The sequence below is a fragment of the Natator depressus genome, chromosome 7 (genome assembly GCF_965152275.1).
Source record: "Natator depressus isolate rNatDep1 chromosome 7, rNatDep2.hap1, whole genome shotgun sequence".
In the NCBI taxonomy this organism is placed as follows: Eukaryota; Metazoa; Chordata; order Testudines; family Cheloniidae; genus Natator; species Natator depressus.
The window spans coordinates 108,638,923-108,653,548 of NC_134240.1; positions in this window are offsets into that span (position 1 = coordinate 108,638,923).

The following is a 14,626-nucleotide window of genomic DNA, read 5'->3' on the forward strand; positions in this document are numbered from 1 at the left end:
ACAGTATGCTATTTTTATTTAAGTATTGTTGCTAGCTTGGTCCTCAGCTTATTTAGGACATGTTGCCCTTTTTTGTAATTTGGGTTCTTCAGTAAAACTATAAATAATGACCAAAAAAGCCTATCATTGGTTCTGCACTAGTACATTAAATGTTGGAATTGTTCTATAATGAGCATCATTTTATGAGAGGTAAGAGTAAGAATAACCATTAAGGAAATCTGCCTAGTCCTGGTGCCCATACAGTGCTGTCAGCTTAAAATGGTGCTGTTTCTCCAAGGCAGGCTCTTAAGGTGTTACCATGCAAAATAAAATGCAACTTGAAAAGTGGGGGGCTTCAGGACATTGTGTCTGCAATAGCTAAATAAAGGTCAGCACACAGAATCAGCGTGGGCTGGTTGGCATCTGGAATTTGCAATATTTATATAGTGGGTTTTTTTGTACAGCATTTAGACATACTCTGAGTGCGTTTTATAAAACGATTGGCTTATACTCAGAAGCACAATCTGTGGCTAAGTTCTGATGTGCTTTTAGTTTAAAAATAATCATTTTTAAAAGGTATTGATAGCACTCATGCTTATATCCCAAACATTTTAAAATGGAACCAATTAAGGGAAAGAGAACCATTTCCTGTGATTGTCTTCTCTTTTCACCATGCATCTTGTCTTTGAGCTACTAAAATATCGAATATAACGAAGCAAATTGATGAAGGGAGAAGAATTGTCTTTAGGCTATACATTGGGGCATCTGATCCAAATACCACTAATATCCCATTGAACCAATTGCTAGACATGTGCCAGATTCTTTCTTCAAGTGAACTGAATGTGGCATCCTTTATTAGCAGGATCAGCATCACACTGAAAATGGGAGAAACAAAATAATGCAGCAGGAGTAGCTAACACTGGGAAGTTTAGCAGATGGATTAGTTAGTAGGGTGTTACCTATAAGGCAGATGTCAGGCAAAAGTGAAGAGCTTCAACCAGCTGTCACCTCCACCTGGACACTTTTATAATCTTTAGGGATTAAACTAACCAGTTTCACTGGGAAGTTAGAAAGTGCCTCAAGAGATCTGGTGTTGGATTCATCACGTGGCAGACCAGATTGCCTCTATTGTTGCCCCATATAGGTGTCTGTCACAAGGTGTCAATGACTCTGTAACAAGGAAAATGCGGAAATGTGTCACGTCACCTCCTTCTGTAAATGATTCATGCTTAGGTGATGAGGGCTTCCTTCTCCGATATCTGCTGCTTACATTAAGAATTCCTTGAAAATTGACTCCCCTGGACCCCTTTAGAGGCTCCATCAAAGTGACTAGTTTTAAAATTAATGAATTTTAAGTCATTTGTAAAGGACTCGTACAATGGCATAAGGAAGATGTCTTCTCATTGCACCAGTTATGTCAATATACTGATTCCAGAACACAGTCGGAAACCACATAATAACCTATTTTAATAACAGCTGTTGACTGATCAGTTATCAGTATGTTCTATTGTCCCTTTATTATAAAGTTTGTAATTATAAAGGATTGTGCATTTAACTAACTTGCAAATAGTGAACAATTATATGGCTTAAATATATTGATATTTTATAATAATAATTTACTTAATAAATATGTTAATGAACATGAACCTGATCTTCCCAAGTAGGGTTTTTTATATATTTGTTTTAGACCTGAATTATGGACACAATGACTCCATTTGTCTAGGCTGTGAGTAATCACAATCATTCTGAAATAGTTTCATACATGATTCCATTCTAGATTTAGAAATTTCATTTAATCTTTTTTAATAGCTTTCACATTCCCTTATAAAAATATGCTACAGTATTCTATAGTAATGGTCTAAAACACCACAACTTACAATACTTCAATAATTACTGTAGTGTTGGGCAGTATTGTAGAATTATTTGGGCTTTTTTTAATAAGTGTTTGCAGCAATATACATATGCTTTATATATAGAAAGAATAAATTGGTATCTGGGCAAATTCTGGTATAACTTTTATTTTGCATGTATAAATTAAAAATGATCTTTTTTAAAAGTAAACTTACACCTATATGTTTCTGTTAATCTTTGTGTTAAACTAATGTAGCTAAACTTCTGTGTAGAGTCTCAAGGACTAGTTCATCAAATAGGCTTGCCTCAAATTCACTGTCCTGTTTTTTGAATATAGAGAAATAGAAAGAATCTGAGTACAGCAGGTGCTAAATGTTGCTCTTAAAGGATCAAGGAAAAAGGTGGGTGACACATTTTATGAGACATGGTCTAATCTTGTTTCTTGTTAGGACATATTGAGTGTCAATAAGAGGGGCTAATGTGTTTCCAGGATTGTGCACTTACGATTAGTTGTAGGACTACTGCCTGTCTGTCTTTTGTTAGATTTATATAAGCCTTCTAAAACATGAACTTATTTGTTTAAAGAATGGATTATGATTGGCTAAACCAGTCACATGACAGTTGCAGTTTGGGACTCCTTTTCAAGTGACCTCATCACAACTCAACATAAAATCCACTGGAATAATGTGCACTTTAAATTGAGATGCCAAATGAAGGAACCCAGCAACAAGAGTGAGGAAGAAGAGAAATAAGTCTAATAAAAATAAAAAACTGATGTTGTTTGATCTGAATGGTAAATACTGCTGAGTATTTTCACTGGTATTTTCATTTTAACCTTAAAGAATAATCACTTTAGTATAGAAACGCAGAGCCATAACTGCTAGTGCATAAGATTTGTTGGGTTCCATAGAAAGTGGGCTTCAAATCAAGTTCTATTGTATTTAACCATTGTTTCAGTTTAATTGATTTCAAAGAGTTAAATAGCACTGATGGAGCTGAGCCATGTTAAAATTGTGTTTGCAAATTGTGTTTTAGTTACTCCGTAGTGCCCGTCTCTGTAGTATTTCTGGACACTGTTTAAAAACTCCTTCCAACACATACCATTCCCATGCATATTGGTGGGCTAAACCTGCTTAGGAAAAAGTTTAGTTGTAGTCATTTTTAAAGGCTATTCTTTTTTCAATTCCTGGTCTCTTTTGGATTGGGGCCTAAGTGTGACTCAAAGTGACTGCACTGACTGGTAAAACTGGAAGTGGAACAGGAACAAGGTAATTGTTTGAAGGTCTTGACAGAGAAGGTGAGATTTGAGAGGCTAACTCAAATGCAGCAGCAGCAGCAGAGCTAATGAGAAACATAGTTCAACTAAAAGCTGAGTTGAGTCGCAAAAGTTAAAAATAATACGCCAGCATACGTTGCAGGGAAAAGGAAGTGACTGAACAGGTGAATTGCTGAGTGCATATAGGTCAGTGTGACCATGCTCTCCTTTGTCTTGCAGCTTAAAAAAGGGATCCATGTTCTTGCTACATCTGACTAATTGACAGTGACTTAGCTAAATGGCATTTAAAAACAAACTATTGCATCTTCCAATAAGATGAAGTATGCGATCAGTTTTTCTGAAAAAAATATCTATCTAGCTTTGAATAAGCCAATGACAGGGTAGACTTTGTCTTTTTTCCATCTTACTTAGGGCTAAGGCAGTGTCTGGTTTAAATTCATTAATTTCACCCTATTTGCTTGGAAAAGTAGGGACCACATCTTTCCTCTCTGTGCGCGTAACTGGTCAGTCCTAAACTATTATTTGTTACCTCATTATTATACTTCTGATAAAAATTGTGTAGCCAGGCAAAGGTAGCTGATGTTGACCGGGGAGGATGCAGTGCTCTGCTGGAGTGAGAGAGATATAAGTATTCTATGGAGATGAAGAAGAGAAACAGTACTTAAACGAAGCATAACGTTGAGCAGAACTCGGCTCTGGAATCCACCTGACAGTGAGACCATTTCTATAGAAAAGTCTCAGAAATCCAGAAGAAATGAAATTTTGTTCAGATGCTACTAGACAACATATAAAATTAGTTCTGACAATGTTTCATATAAAATAGGAAAGGGAAAAACGTGGCTTGATGAGCTTCCCAATAACACAAATTAGATACTTCCAAAGCTGGATCTTGGAACAGCTATATTTGTAGAAAAAACATTCAAGTCACTAAAACAACAACTCTGACTTGGTACAGTAAGTTTCCCACTTGGAGAGTACACAAGGCACTGTGATCTGTAATTGCCAAAAATAAATAATCCTAATTAAAACAAAAAAATGAAAGACTTAGTCAGAGACCAGGATATGGGCAATCATGCATATTGGTTGGAGCAGGATTTGGTAGCCAGGGATTGGAGCTGAAGGTCGGAGCTGAAGTCAGAGGCCAGCCAAAGACAAGTTAGGAATAGGAGTTGAGGGTCAGACCGGGCTACCCGAAGTGAGGCGAGGGAGAGGTAGGGCTGGAACAAGGCAGGAGTGGGACAGAAGCAAAGCTGGGAACAAGCAGGTACAGGAGCTATTACAGCCGAGGGTGAACACTTTGAGCAGGCAGTGAATTGCTGCTGCTGCTGGGCTTAAGTGCAAGCCTGTTAGCTTCTTCATCCAATCAGGCAAGACTTTCCTTCAGGCAGGTTAGCTGATGAAGCCCAGATGTGTTCATTAGGCTGTCAGGAGACTGAGCAGGCGCAGCTCCAGGACCTTATTACTGACAAACTTGGATTAAATAATGAATTACTTGCCCCTGAGATCTTTCAGGGAACAAATTCCATGTACATACCAGTATAAGCTACATTAGGACATCCATAGTCTTAGTTGATTTCCTCCTTGATTCTGGACAAAGAAAATTGTGACATTTAATCTGACAAATACTGGAACCTAATATTTAGTTCAAAAAACAAATGCAGATCAGGAATGATGCTGTTCTTTAGGTGAGATATTAAAATGGTAGATCCCTTTCTGTGCCGGAAATTGTTTCGCAAAATGATGATGATCTTGTAACCGTAACATAATTTGTGACCATAACATAGAATCATAGAATATCAGGGTTGGAAGGGACCTCAGGAGGTCATCTAGTCCAAACCCCTGCTCAAAGCAAGACCAATCCCCAAATAAATCATCTCAGCCAGGGCTTTGTCAAGCCTGACCTTAAAAACTTCTAAGGAAGGAGATTCCACCACCTCCCTAGGTAACGCATTCCAGTGTTTCACCACCCTCATAGTGAACAAGGTTTTCCTAATATCCAACCTAAACCGCCCCCACTACAACTTGAGACTATTACTCCTTGTTCTGTCATCTGCTATCACTGAGAACAGTCTAGAGCCATCCTCTTTGGAACGCCCTTTCAGGTAGTTGAAAGCAGCTATCAAATCCCCCCTCATTCTTCTCTTCTGAAGACTAAACATCCCCAGTTCCCTCAGCCTCTCCTCATAAGTCATGTGTTCCAGTCCCCTAATCATTTTTGTTGCCCTTCGCTGGACGTTTTCCAATTTTTCCACATCCTTCTTGTAGTGTGGGGCCCAAAACTGGACACAGTACTCCAGATGAGACCTCACCAATGTCGAATAGAGGGGAACGATCATGTCCCTCGATCTGCTGGCAATGTCCCTACTTATACATCCCAAAATGCCATTGGCCTTCTTGGCAACAATGGCACACTGTTGACTCATATCCTGCTTCTCGTCCACTGTAACCCCTAGGTCCTTTTCTGCAGAACTGCTGCCGAGCCATTCGGTCCCTAGTCTGTAGTGGTGCATGGGATTCTTGCGTCCTAAGTGCAGGACTCTGCACTTGTCCTTGTTGAACCTCATCAGATTTCTTTTGGCCCAATCCTTTAATTTGCCTAGGTTCCTCGGTATCCTATCCCTACCCTCCAGCGTATCTACCACTCCTCCCAGTTTAGTGTCATCTGCAAACTTTCTGAGGGTGCAATCCACACCATCTTCCAGATCATTAATGAAGATATTGAACAAAACCGGCCCGAGGACTGACCCTTTGATCACTCCACTTGATACCGGCTGCCAACTAGATATGGAGCCATTGATCACTACCCGTTGAGCCCAACAATCTAGCCAGCTTTCTATCCACCTTATAATCCATTCATCCAGCCCATACTTCTTTAACTTGCTGGCAAGAATACTGTGGGAGACGGTGTCAAAAGCTTTGCTAAAGTCAAGGAACAGCACGTCCACTGCTTTCCCCTCATCCACAGAGCCAGTTATCTCATCATAGAAGGCAATTAGATTAGTCAGGCATGACTTGCCCTTGGTGAATCCATGCTGACTGTTCCTGATCACTTTCCTCTCCTCTAAGTGCTTTAGGATTGATTCCTTGAGGACCTGCTCCATGATTTTTCCAGGGACTGAGGTAAGGCTGACTGGCCTGTAGTTCCCAGGATCCTCCTCCTTCCCTTTTTAAAAGATGGGCACTACATTAGCCTTTTTCCAGTCATCCAGGACCTCCCCCGATCGCCATGAGTTTTCAAAGATAATGGCCAATGGCTCTGCAATCATATCCGCCAACTCCTTTAGCACTCTCGGATGCAGCGCATCCGGCCCCATGGACTTGTGCTCGTCCAACTTTTCTAAATAGTCCCGAACCACTTCTTTCTCCACAGAGGGCTGGTCACCTCCTCCCCATGCTCTGCTGCCCAGTGCAGTAGTCTGGGAGCTGATCTTGTTCATGAAGACAGAGGCAACAAAAGCATTGAGTACATTAGCTTTTTCCACATCCTCTGTCACTAGGTTGCCTCCCTCGTTCAGTAAGGGGCCCACACTTTCCTTGACTTTCTTCTTGTTGCTAACATACCTGAAGAAACCCTTTTCGTTATTCTTAACATCTCTTGCTAGCTGCAACTCCAGGTGTGATTTGGCCTTCCTGATTTCATTCTGAGCAATATTTTTATACTCTTCCCTGGTCAGTTGCCCAATCTTCCACTTCTTGTAAGCTTCTTTTCTGTGTTTAAGATCAGCAAGGATTTCACTGTTAAGCCAAGCTGGTCGCCTGCCATATTTACTATTCTTTCTATACATCAGGATGGTTTGTTCCTGCAATCTCAATAAGGATTCTTTAAAATACAGCCAGCTCTCCTGGACTCCTTTCCCCCTCATGTTATTCTCCCATCCTGCCCATCAGTTCCCTGAGGGAGTCAAAGCCTGCTTTTCTGATGTCCAGGGTCTGTATTCTGCTGCTCTCCTTTCTTCCCTGTGTCAGGATCCTGAACTCGACCATCTCATGGTCACTGCCTCCCAGGTTCCCATCCACTTTAGCTTCCCCTACTAATTCTTCCCGGTTTGTGAGCAGCAGGTCAAGAAAAGCTCTGCCCCTCGTTGGTTACTCCAGCACTTGCACCAGGAATTTGTCCCCTACCCTTTCCAAAAACTTCTTGGATTGTCTGTGCACCGCTATATTGCTCTCCCAACAGATATCAGGGTGAATGAAGTCTCCCATGAAAACCAGGGCCTGCAATCTAGTAACTTCCGTTAGTTGCCGGAAGAAAGCCTCATCCACCTCATCCCCCTGGTCCGGTGGTCTATAGCAGATTCCCACCATGACATCACCCTTGTTGCTCACACTTCTAAACTTAATCCAGAGACTCTCAGGTTTTTCTGCAGTTTCATACTTGAGCTCCGAGCAGTCATACTGCTCTCTTACATACAATGCAACTCCCCCACCTTTTCTGCCCCGCCTGTCCCTCCTGAACAGCTTATATCCATCCATGACAGTACTCCAGTCATGTGAGTTATCCCACCAAGTCTCTGTTATTCCAATCACATCATAATTCCTTGACTGTGCCAGGACTTCCAGTTCTCCCTGCTTGTTTCCCAGGCTTCTTGCATTTGTGTATAGGCACTTGAGATAACTTGCTGTTTGTCCTGCTTTCTTAGTATGAGGCAGGAGCCCTCCCCTCTCGCGCTCTCCTGCTCGTGCTTCCTCCCGGTATCCCGTTTTCCCACTTACCTCAGGGCTTTGGTCTCCTTCCCCCGGTGAACCTAGTTTAAAGCCCTCCTCACTACGTTAGCCAGCCTGCTTGCGAAGATGCCCTTCCCTCTCTTCATTAGGTGGAGCCCATCTCTGCCTAGCACTCCTCCTTCTTGGAACACCATCCCATGGTCAAAGAATCCAAAGCCTTCTCTCCGACACCACCTGCGTAGCCATTCGTTGACTTCCACGATTCGACGGTCTCTACCTAGGCCTTTTCTTCCCTGGGGAGGATGGACGAGAACACCACTTGCGCCTTAAACTCCTTTATCCTTCTTCCCAGAGCCACGTAGTCTGCAGTGATCCGCTCAAGGTCATTCTTGGCAGTATCTTTGGTGCCCGTGTGGAGAAGCAGGAAGGGGTAGCGATCCGAGGGTTTGATGAGTCTTGGCAGTCTCTCCGTCACATCATGAATCCTAGCTCCTAACATAATTTGCTTCCCTTAGTTAATACCACAACAGAATAGTTGCCACACTCACAGGTTCACAGCTGTAAAGGTGATGCTATTAATACATTAAGTTCAAGTATCCAAAACTCCAGTTATCAAACCACATTTTTTGTCTTAAATCTTTAAAAAGGACATAGCCTTATATGGAGAACAAAAACATACTAAGGAATAGAATTATAATTTTTCAGAAAGAATCCCAGGGTTTCATCACTCTTTTTGATTGCTGGAGCAGGACTAGTGCTTAGAAAGTTTACTTGTTCCAAAAATATTTGACAAAGCTTTGCTATTTAGCTCATGCAGATTGAGATTTCAGATCTTAAAATCACATCATTCTGATAATTATCTTGCTTTTCTATTCCACTTAGTGCAAATACAATATGTTTTTAGTAGTGAATATCTCTCAAACTGTTGGATATTTAATTAAACTATTGGGAAAACAAAACACCTAGCTTTTCAGAGGCATAAAGCGTACATATCTAGTCTTTATGTTTCTCAAGATGATGCTTACACATAGTCCAGGAGTTTTGTCTACTGCTTTTTGGAGAAAACCTGCCCAATGCCTGCTAACATTATGTATATTTCTAGCCATTGCTCTTAGATGACCTTTCATGAGCAGCAAAACTCAGACTCCTTTAAATTTTCAGGAAGTCATACTATAGTTTATTTGGCATTGGTCCTTCACCAAATATAAAGTTGTGGACCTCACATAATTCTGATCTTTCAAACCTAGGCCAGATCTTCATGTCCCTGCAACTTGTATAGTAATTTACACTATCTCAAAGTGTGTGTAAAATGCTACTAAAGCAGAATAATAATCATCATATGCACTTAGAATTGATTTAAATGACTACATATGGTGTAGGGCAACATAGAAGCTGACCCCACATGTCTACAAAGCAGTAATTAATAAAGATTGAATATGACTCTACAGTCTCTATGAAGTAGACATGTTGACCTCTCCCATGGATCAATTTTAAAATGTTTGCCCATAGCCTAGGATTCTGAAAAGGTGTCAGTGGCATCAGGTTATCTCCTGTTCTAATGCTTACCCTGCTCCTGATCCTTATTTAAAAGATGCAGGCTATTTACCAACCCTGCTAACTTCCCTTTGGGTGCATTGAACAGATCCAGAACACAACTGTGAGAGACAGGAGCCAGGGGAATCCATGTCAAAGTGACTTCCATCCTAGGTGAAAAGGCATAATTGTAAATTTTGTCTACTTAGTCACTTTCTATTTATTTCTAATCTTATCACTATCACCAATTACAATTACACTTTTCCTTTTTGTAGAATATTACAACTTCCCTACTGAAAAGTGACAATTAGGGCTGAAATTTCTTGGTTTGTTCTCAACCTAAAAATATGTTTATGCGGAAGTTGGAAGAAGATCTGCAGTTTTAGTTGATATTTCTGAACATTATTTTTTTTCCCCGCTACTAAAATAATTTGTCAAATGCTCTTTTTGGTGCTCCTAAAATTTTGATTTGGATTCAAATTGTCATGGAACATGTGCTCTGGTAAGCTGGAAAAAATAGTTTAAGAATATTAATAAATTAAATAAAATAATATATTGCCCATCCACATTGTTTTCCTTAATTGCACACTAGATGCATTTTCCAGATATATTTGCACACTCCCAAGCATGTATCTTAATAACTTCTCCCTTAAATTCAGTATAGTATTAGTTAACCACTGTTTGTGCCAGGTTCATCTTAAGCACAGTCTGATTAAAAAATATATCGCCTAAAATATCCTCTCCAGAAAGTCAAGGCGCTTTTAAGTCACACACTTTTACAAATATCTCTGCCATTTAAAATGGTATCAGGAGTACAAGAAGTTTGGTCCCATCACTGGTTTTCAAAACAGCAGCTTTTCAAAAACAAAGCCACATCAGAATCCACAGTTAGAATCCATAGAATACACCTGATTATAGCAATTGAAGGTAGGTCAGATTTTGTGTGAAACCTACAGTGGACCAAATCCTGTATGCAGTTACGTCCATACAGCTTCCTTAGCTTCCGTGGGTTTGCATGGGTATAAATGACAGAACAATTTGATTTTTCAGCTTCTTCAGACAGCAATAATTCTTCAGACAAGTAATTCTGACACACATACCAGTTTTATGCTAATGTGTTTGTATGCCCATCCTGTCAAAAAGAAAATTCTGTTGTGCAAGAAACAATATAGTAAATGCATAATTTCAGTGAAGGTAATTGACTTACCATGTGGCTTTTGCAGCATCTTGGCACCACATAGTGTTTTGTTAGTTTGCCTGGGTTAAACCTATAGGCAACAGCTCTGGATCTAGAAATAATCAGTCAGAGAGAGACGAAGGCATAAGAGACTTAACTTATTAAATTCTTGGAGTTTAAAACAAACAGCATCACAGCTGTTTTAAGTATTTTTCCAAGATCTAACTCCTATACCTTCAGATAAATGGAACTAGTAAAACAATCTTCATTAGTGTGAGATGGTGACATCCAACAATGCTACAATATGAGGTCAAATGCAGTTTATTTGGTTGACTTTTGTGTAAAATTGGATGACTAATTTGCCAAAAACTAACTTTACTTCAATTTTCTTGGTAAAGGAGAAAAGTCATTTTCTTTATTATGAAAGACCCTGCTGCTTTGCCAAAAATACTATGCAGATCTACTGTAGCCTCGCCATTCTTTGTGGCTTGGAAAGCATCATCACACACTGCAGTTATATTGTTTCTTAATTTAAATATGAATCTTAAGTGCACAGTTTCACAAAGTTGACTGTATTTGTCTTAAAGCATTCTAAATAAGGGAAACAGATGGATTCAGTTCAATAAAAAACAGCAGCAAAGTCCTGAATGTGTTTAAACAAGTTCTCCCACTGATAAACAAGAAACTACTGGGTATCACTTTCAACCACCCGTACAAAAAAAAAGTCATCAACTCTGCAGAAGAATTCATACAATGCTCAGGGCAAGTTACAGCTGGATCCTCTTAAGGAGCTCAATCTTTTCTACTAAATGACTCATAAAACCATTACATCAATGAAGCTCTTCAGCAAATTTATTCAATTAAAAGGGATTGTCACCATTTTAGCAAATATTACGTTACTGTACACAAATTCTTGTAACTTCAGGGGGGAAAAAAAACCAAAGTAGCTTGGTTTTGTCAGCATTTTCTCCCTCAAGTAACTCCCATTTTTAGCCTGGAAACTGTTTAAGAGTTTCAAAACTGACAGGTTCACTGATCCATAATAATTATTCAGGACGGGTTTTTTTGAAAAATGACACTATACTGGACTCTGTTCAGGCATCTGATATAGGAACCTTGTTCCACCCATTTTTACAAGCAGCTGTGCATTTTGGGATTTGCTATGACATCTATAATAAATAAGAAAGTAACTTACATGAACAATAAGACACAAGATCTGTAATAAATCAAATAAATGATTCCAAGATCATTCCACTGGAATATTTTTAAAAGTTGCTTTTGTCAAGGCAAGTATGCTATGTTAATCTTGAAGTTATACATTAAAGTACGTTTGTAAATGTTGCTGTTCAGTTCCTGAGCCAGTATTTACCAATCCTGAACCCTTAACTAGTCCTGACTAAATAGGCCATGGGCATCCTGCTGGCATTTGATACTGTTGATCACCAAATACACCTGTTCTACCTCCTAGAGTCTGCAGGAGTGAATGGAGTCCTGGCTCAAGTTCTTCCTCTCAGACCAAACCAAACAGGGTCATTATGGATAACTGCTCCTTATTCTCCAGAGCCCTCACTTGCACCATCCACAAGGCTTGATTCTCTCCTACCAATTATTCAGTATCTATGGGACTACCATAGACAGTGCTATTGATGTCTAACATAAAGAAGCTGTATGTAAAAGCTGGGGGTCATCTGCATACGGCGGCCACTTCAGGCCATATTGTCTCACCAGCTCTCCCAATGGCTTTATGTTGTATTAACAGGGTGGAATTGGGATATCTCTTTAAGATGCAGAGAAAATACAGGGTCAGACCCTGAAATCTTTATTATTGTATGTAGTCCCGTTGATTTTAACGGGACTATAGTTGTGAATCAGGGATATAGGATTGGATCCATGTTTCAGCGAACAAGGATTTCTCCACTAAAAATAGTCTTATAATAATGGATTTAAATCAACAGCTGTAAATGTATGAGAGAGGCAATGTGTAAAGATATGTTATCACCATACTGGCATTAGAATTACTTACCTTCTAGGACTCAGAGGGAAACTTGATATTCAAGGTGTTACAAACCATAACAGTAAATGATATATCGCATAAGGTGTTCTTAAATTGATAAAATTAGTAGAATTTTTAACAATTTTTTTCTGGAGGTCACAAGTATAAATGTAAGTTTTTAATATATGATTTTACCCTAGGATCAAGTTAGCCAATTGCCAGCTCAAGTTGGTTATGAAAAGTATAAGCTATATCTAGGTATAGTGTCAAATGAAGATCTGTTTGATGATGCAAAGGATAACAAATCCTCTACTCAGAATCAGTTGTATCGCAATAACAAATTGGAATTAAGTACTGGTAAGAATGTGGGAGAGTATTCAGACTAACCCAACTGCATCTGAGTTGCATCTTCAGTAAACTTCCATTACAATACTAATGAGATTTAAAAAAAAAATCCAGAATGCCATAGACCTGTCTGTATGGTATCAAAAACATCATAAAGCAAACTTTTATTACAACAACCTCTGTTGGGAAAGAGACAAGATATATTGCTGAATTTTTTTAAATTTTTTTGTGGAACTGAAAAACAGATTTGATTTACTAGATAATCAGAGCAGAGATACTCGGCCTTTCCTGAAGAAGAACTCTGTGTGGCTCGAAATCTTGTCTCTTTCACCAACAGAAGTTGGTCCAATAAAAGATATTACCTCACCCACTTTGTCTCTCACATACACTGGGACCAACACGGGTACAACACTGCAAATGTAAAGTAAACATAGTATTTTAAATGTGTCTTTACAAAAAAACAAAAAAAATCGTGCAGGGTGCCGAGAAGAGCTGGGATTACTTTTAATATTTAGCAAATGAGTAGGTTCATTTCTCCAACTTTTTCAAAAACAGATTTGTACCTTTGCCTTGATTATTCCATGAGAGTTAGCAAATAGTAAAGAACAGGTTACGATTTGGTGGCGCCAGAAAATAATTTGGGTCCCATTCTACAATTCAGTAGAAATCTGGATACAATACCATAAGTTAAGCAACCCAGTCCCTTAACTTTCAAGTCAGTCCTTTCTCTGGGGGACATGTGAAACTGAAAATATGATATTTTGGTAGGAATACTTGTAGAAGGGCATCAGGATCATAGGGGGTTTATATCAAAATAATATGTTGCTGAATTTTTGGCAACTGGAAACCAAATTTGATCTGCCAGATAATCAAAACCAAAGTTACAAACAGCTGAAGCTATGCCTTAAACATTCACTTTGAGTTCTACCCACAGACTCTATTGTAGCTTTAAAGGTAATTGAACTGGCTGGGAATTCCCATTTGATCTTTAACATGCATTCTTTTCTACAGGATTTATCATATGCAATTGAATCAATACAGCTGTTTAAAGAAAAGCTGGATAGAGAACTGAACATGCAATTTAATGCAAGTCAATGGAATAAAGTCCCTAGTTTTGCTATAAAATATTTGAGGAAATACTCAATTAACTCAATTTTTAACAATTACACAACATTGGTTGCAATGATGTGGATTTTCATCTCCAGGTAGAGCTGGGCAAATAATTTGTAACAAATAATTCATCTGACAAACCTTGCCTTTTTTCTGTTTAATAATTTGCGAATTATTTGTGACTTTTTCACGTGTATTAATTATTCAACATATTTACCAAATTTATTATTATTATATTTTGGTCTGTAGATTGTTCATGAGAGGTTTAAAAAGTTTTTGATATTCAAACTGTTTGAATTGGACATCAAGGATAGGACTCATAGGGTTATGCCCCAACTAGCAACCAGAGATTGTACGATGTCTAGAGTAAAGCAAAGATTTTCAAAAGTGGATAGTGATTTTCGGGTACTTCAACATTTGGGAGTCTACCATGAGAAACCTTGAAGAGGCCTACTGTTGAAAACAAGCCCCTTTTAAGGTATCTCAAGTTGAGCAAACAAAATCACCAGTCACTTTTCAACATCTTGAACCAAGGTCCTACTCCTGCATCAAGATCCCCTAGAGCATCAGAAACTAAGGGTCTGTCTTCACTTAGAGCTGGGGATAGGGTGGCCCCGTGCCTGGCTTTCGACTGGAAAGCCAGATTGAAAAGGGGACCTGACAGTGTCCGGTCAGATCTACTGACTGGACACCGAAA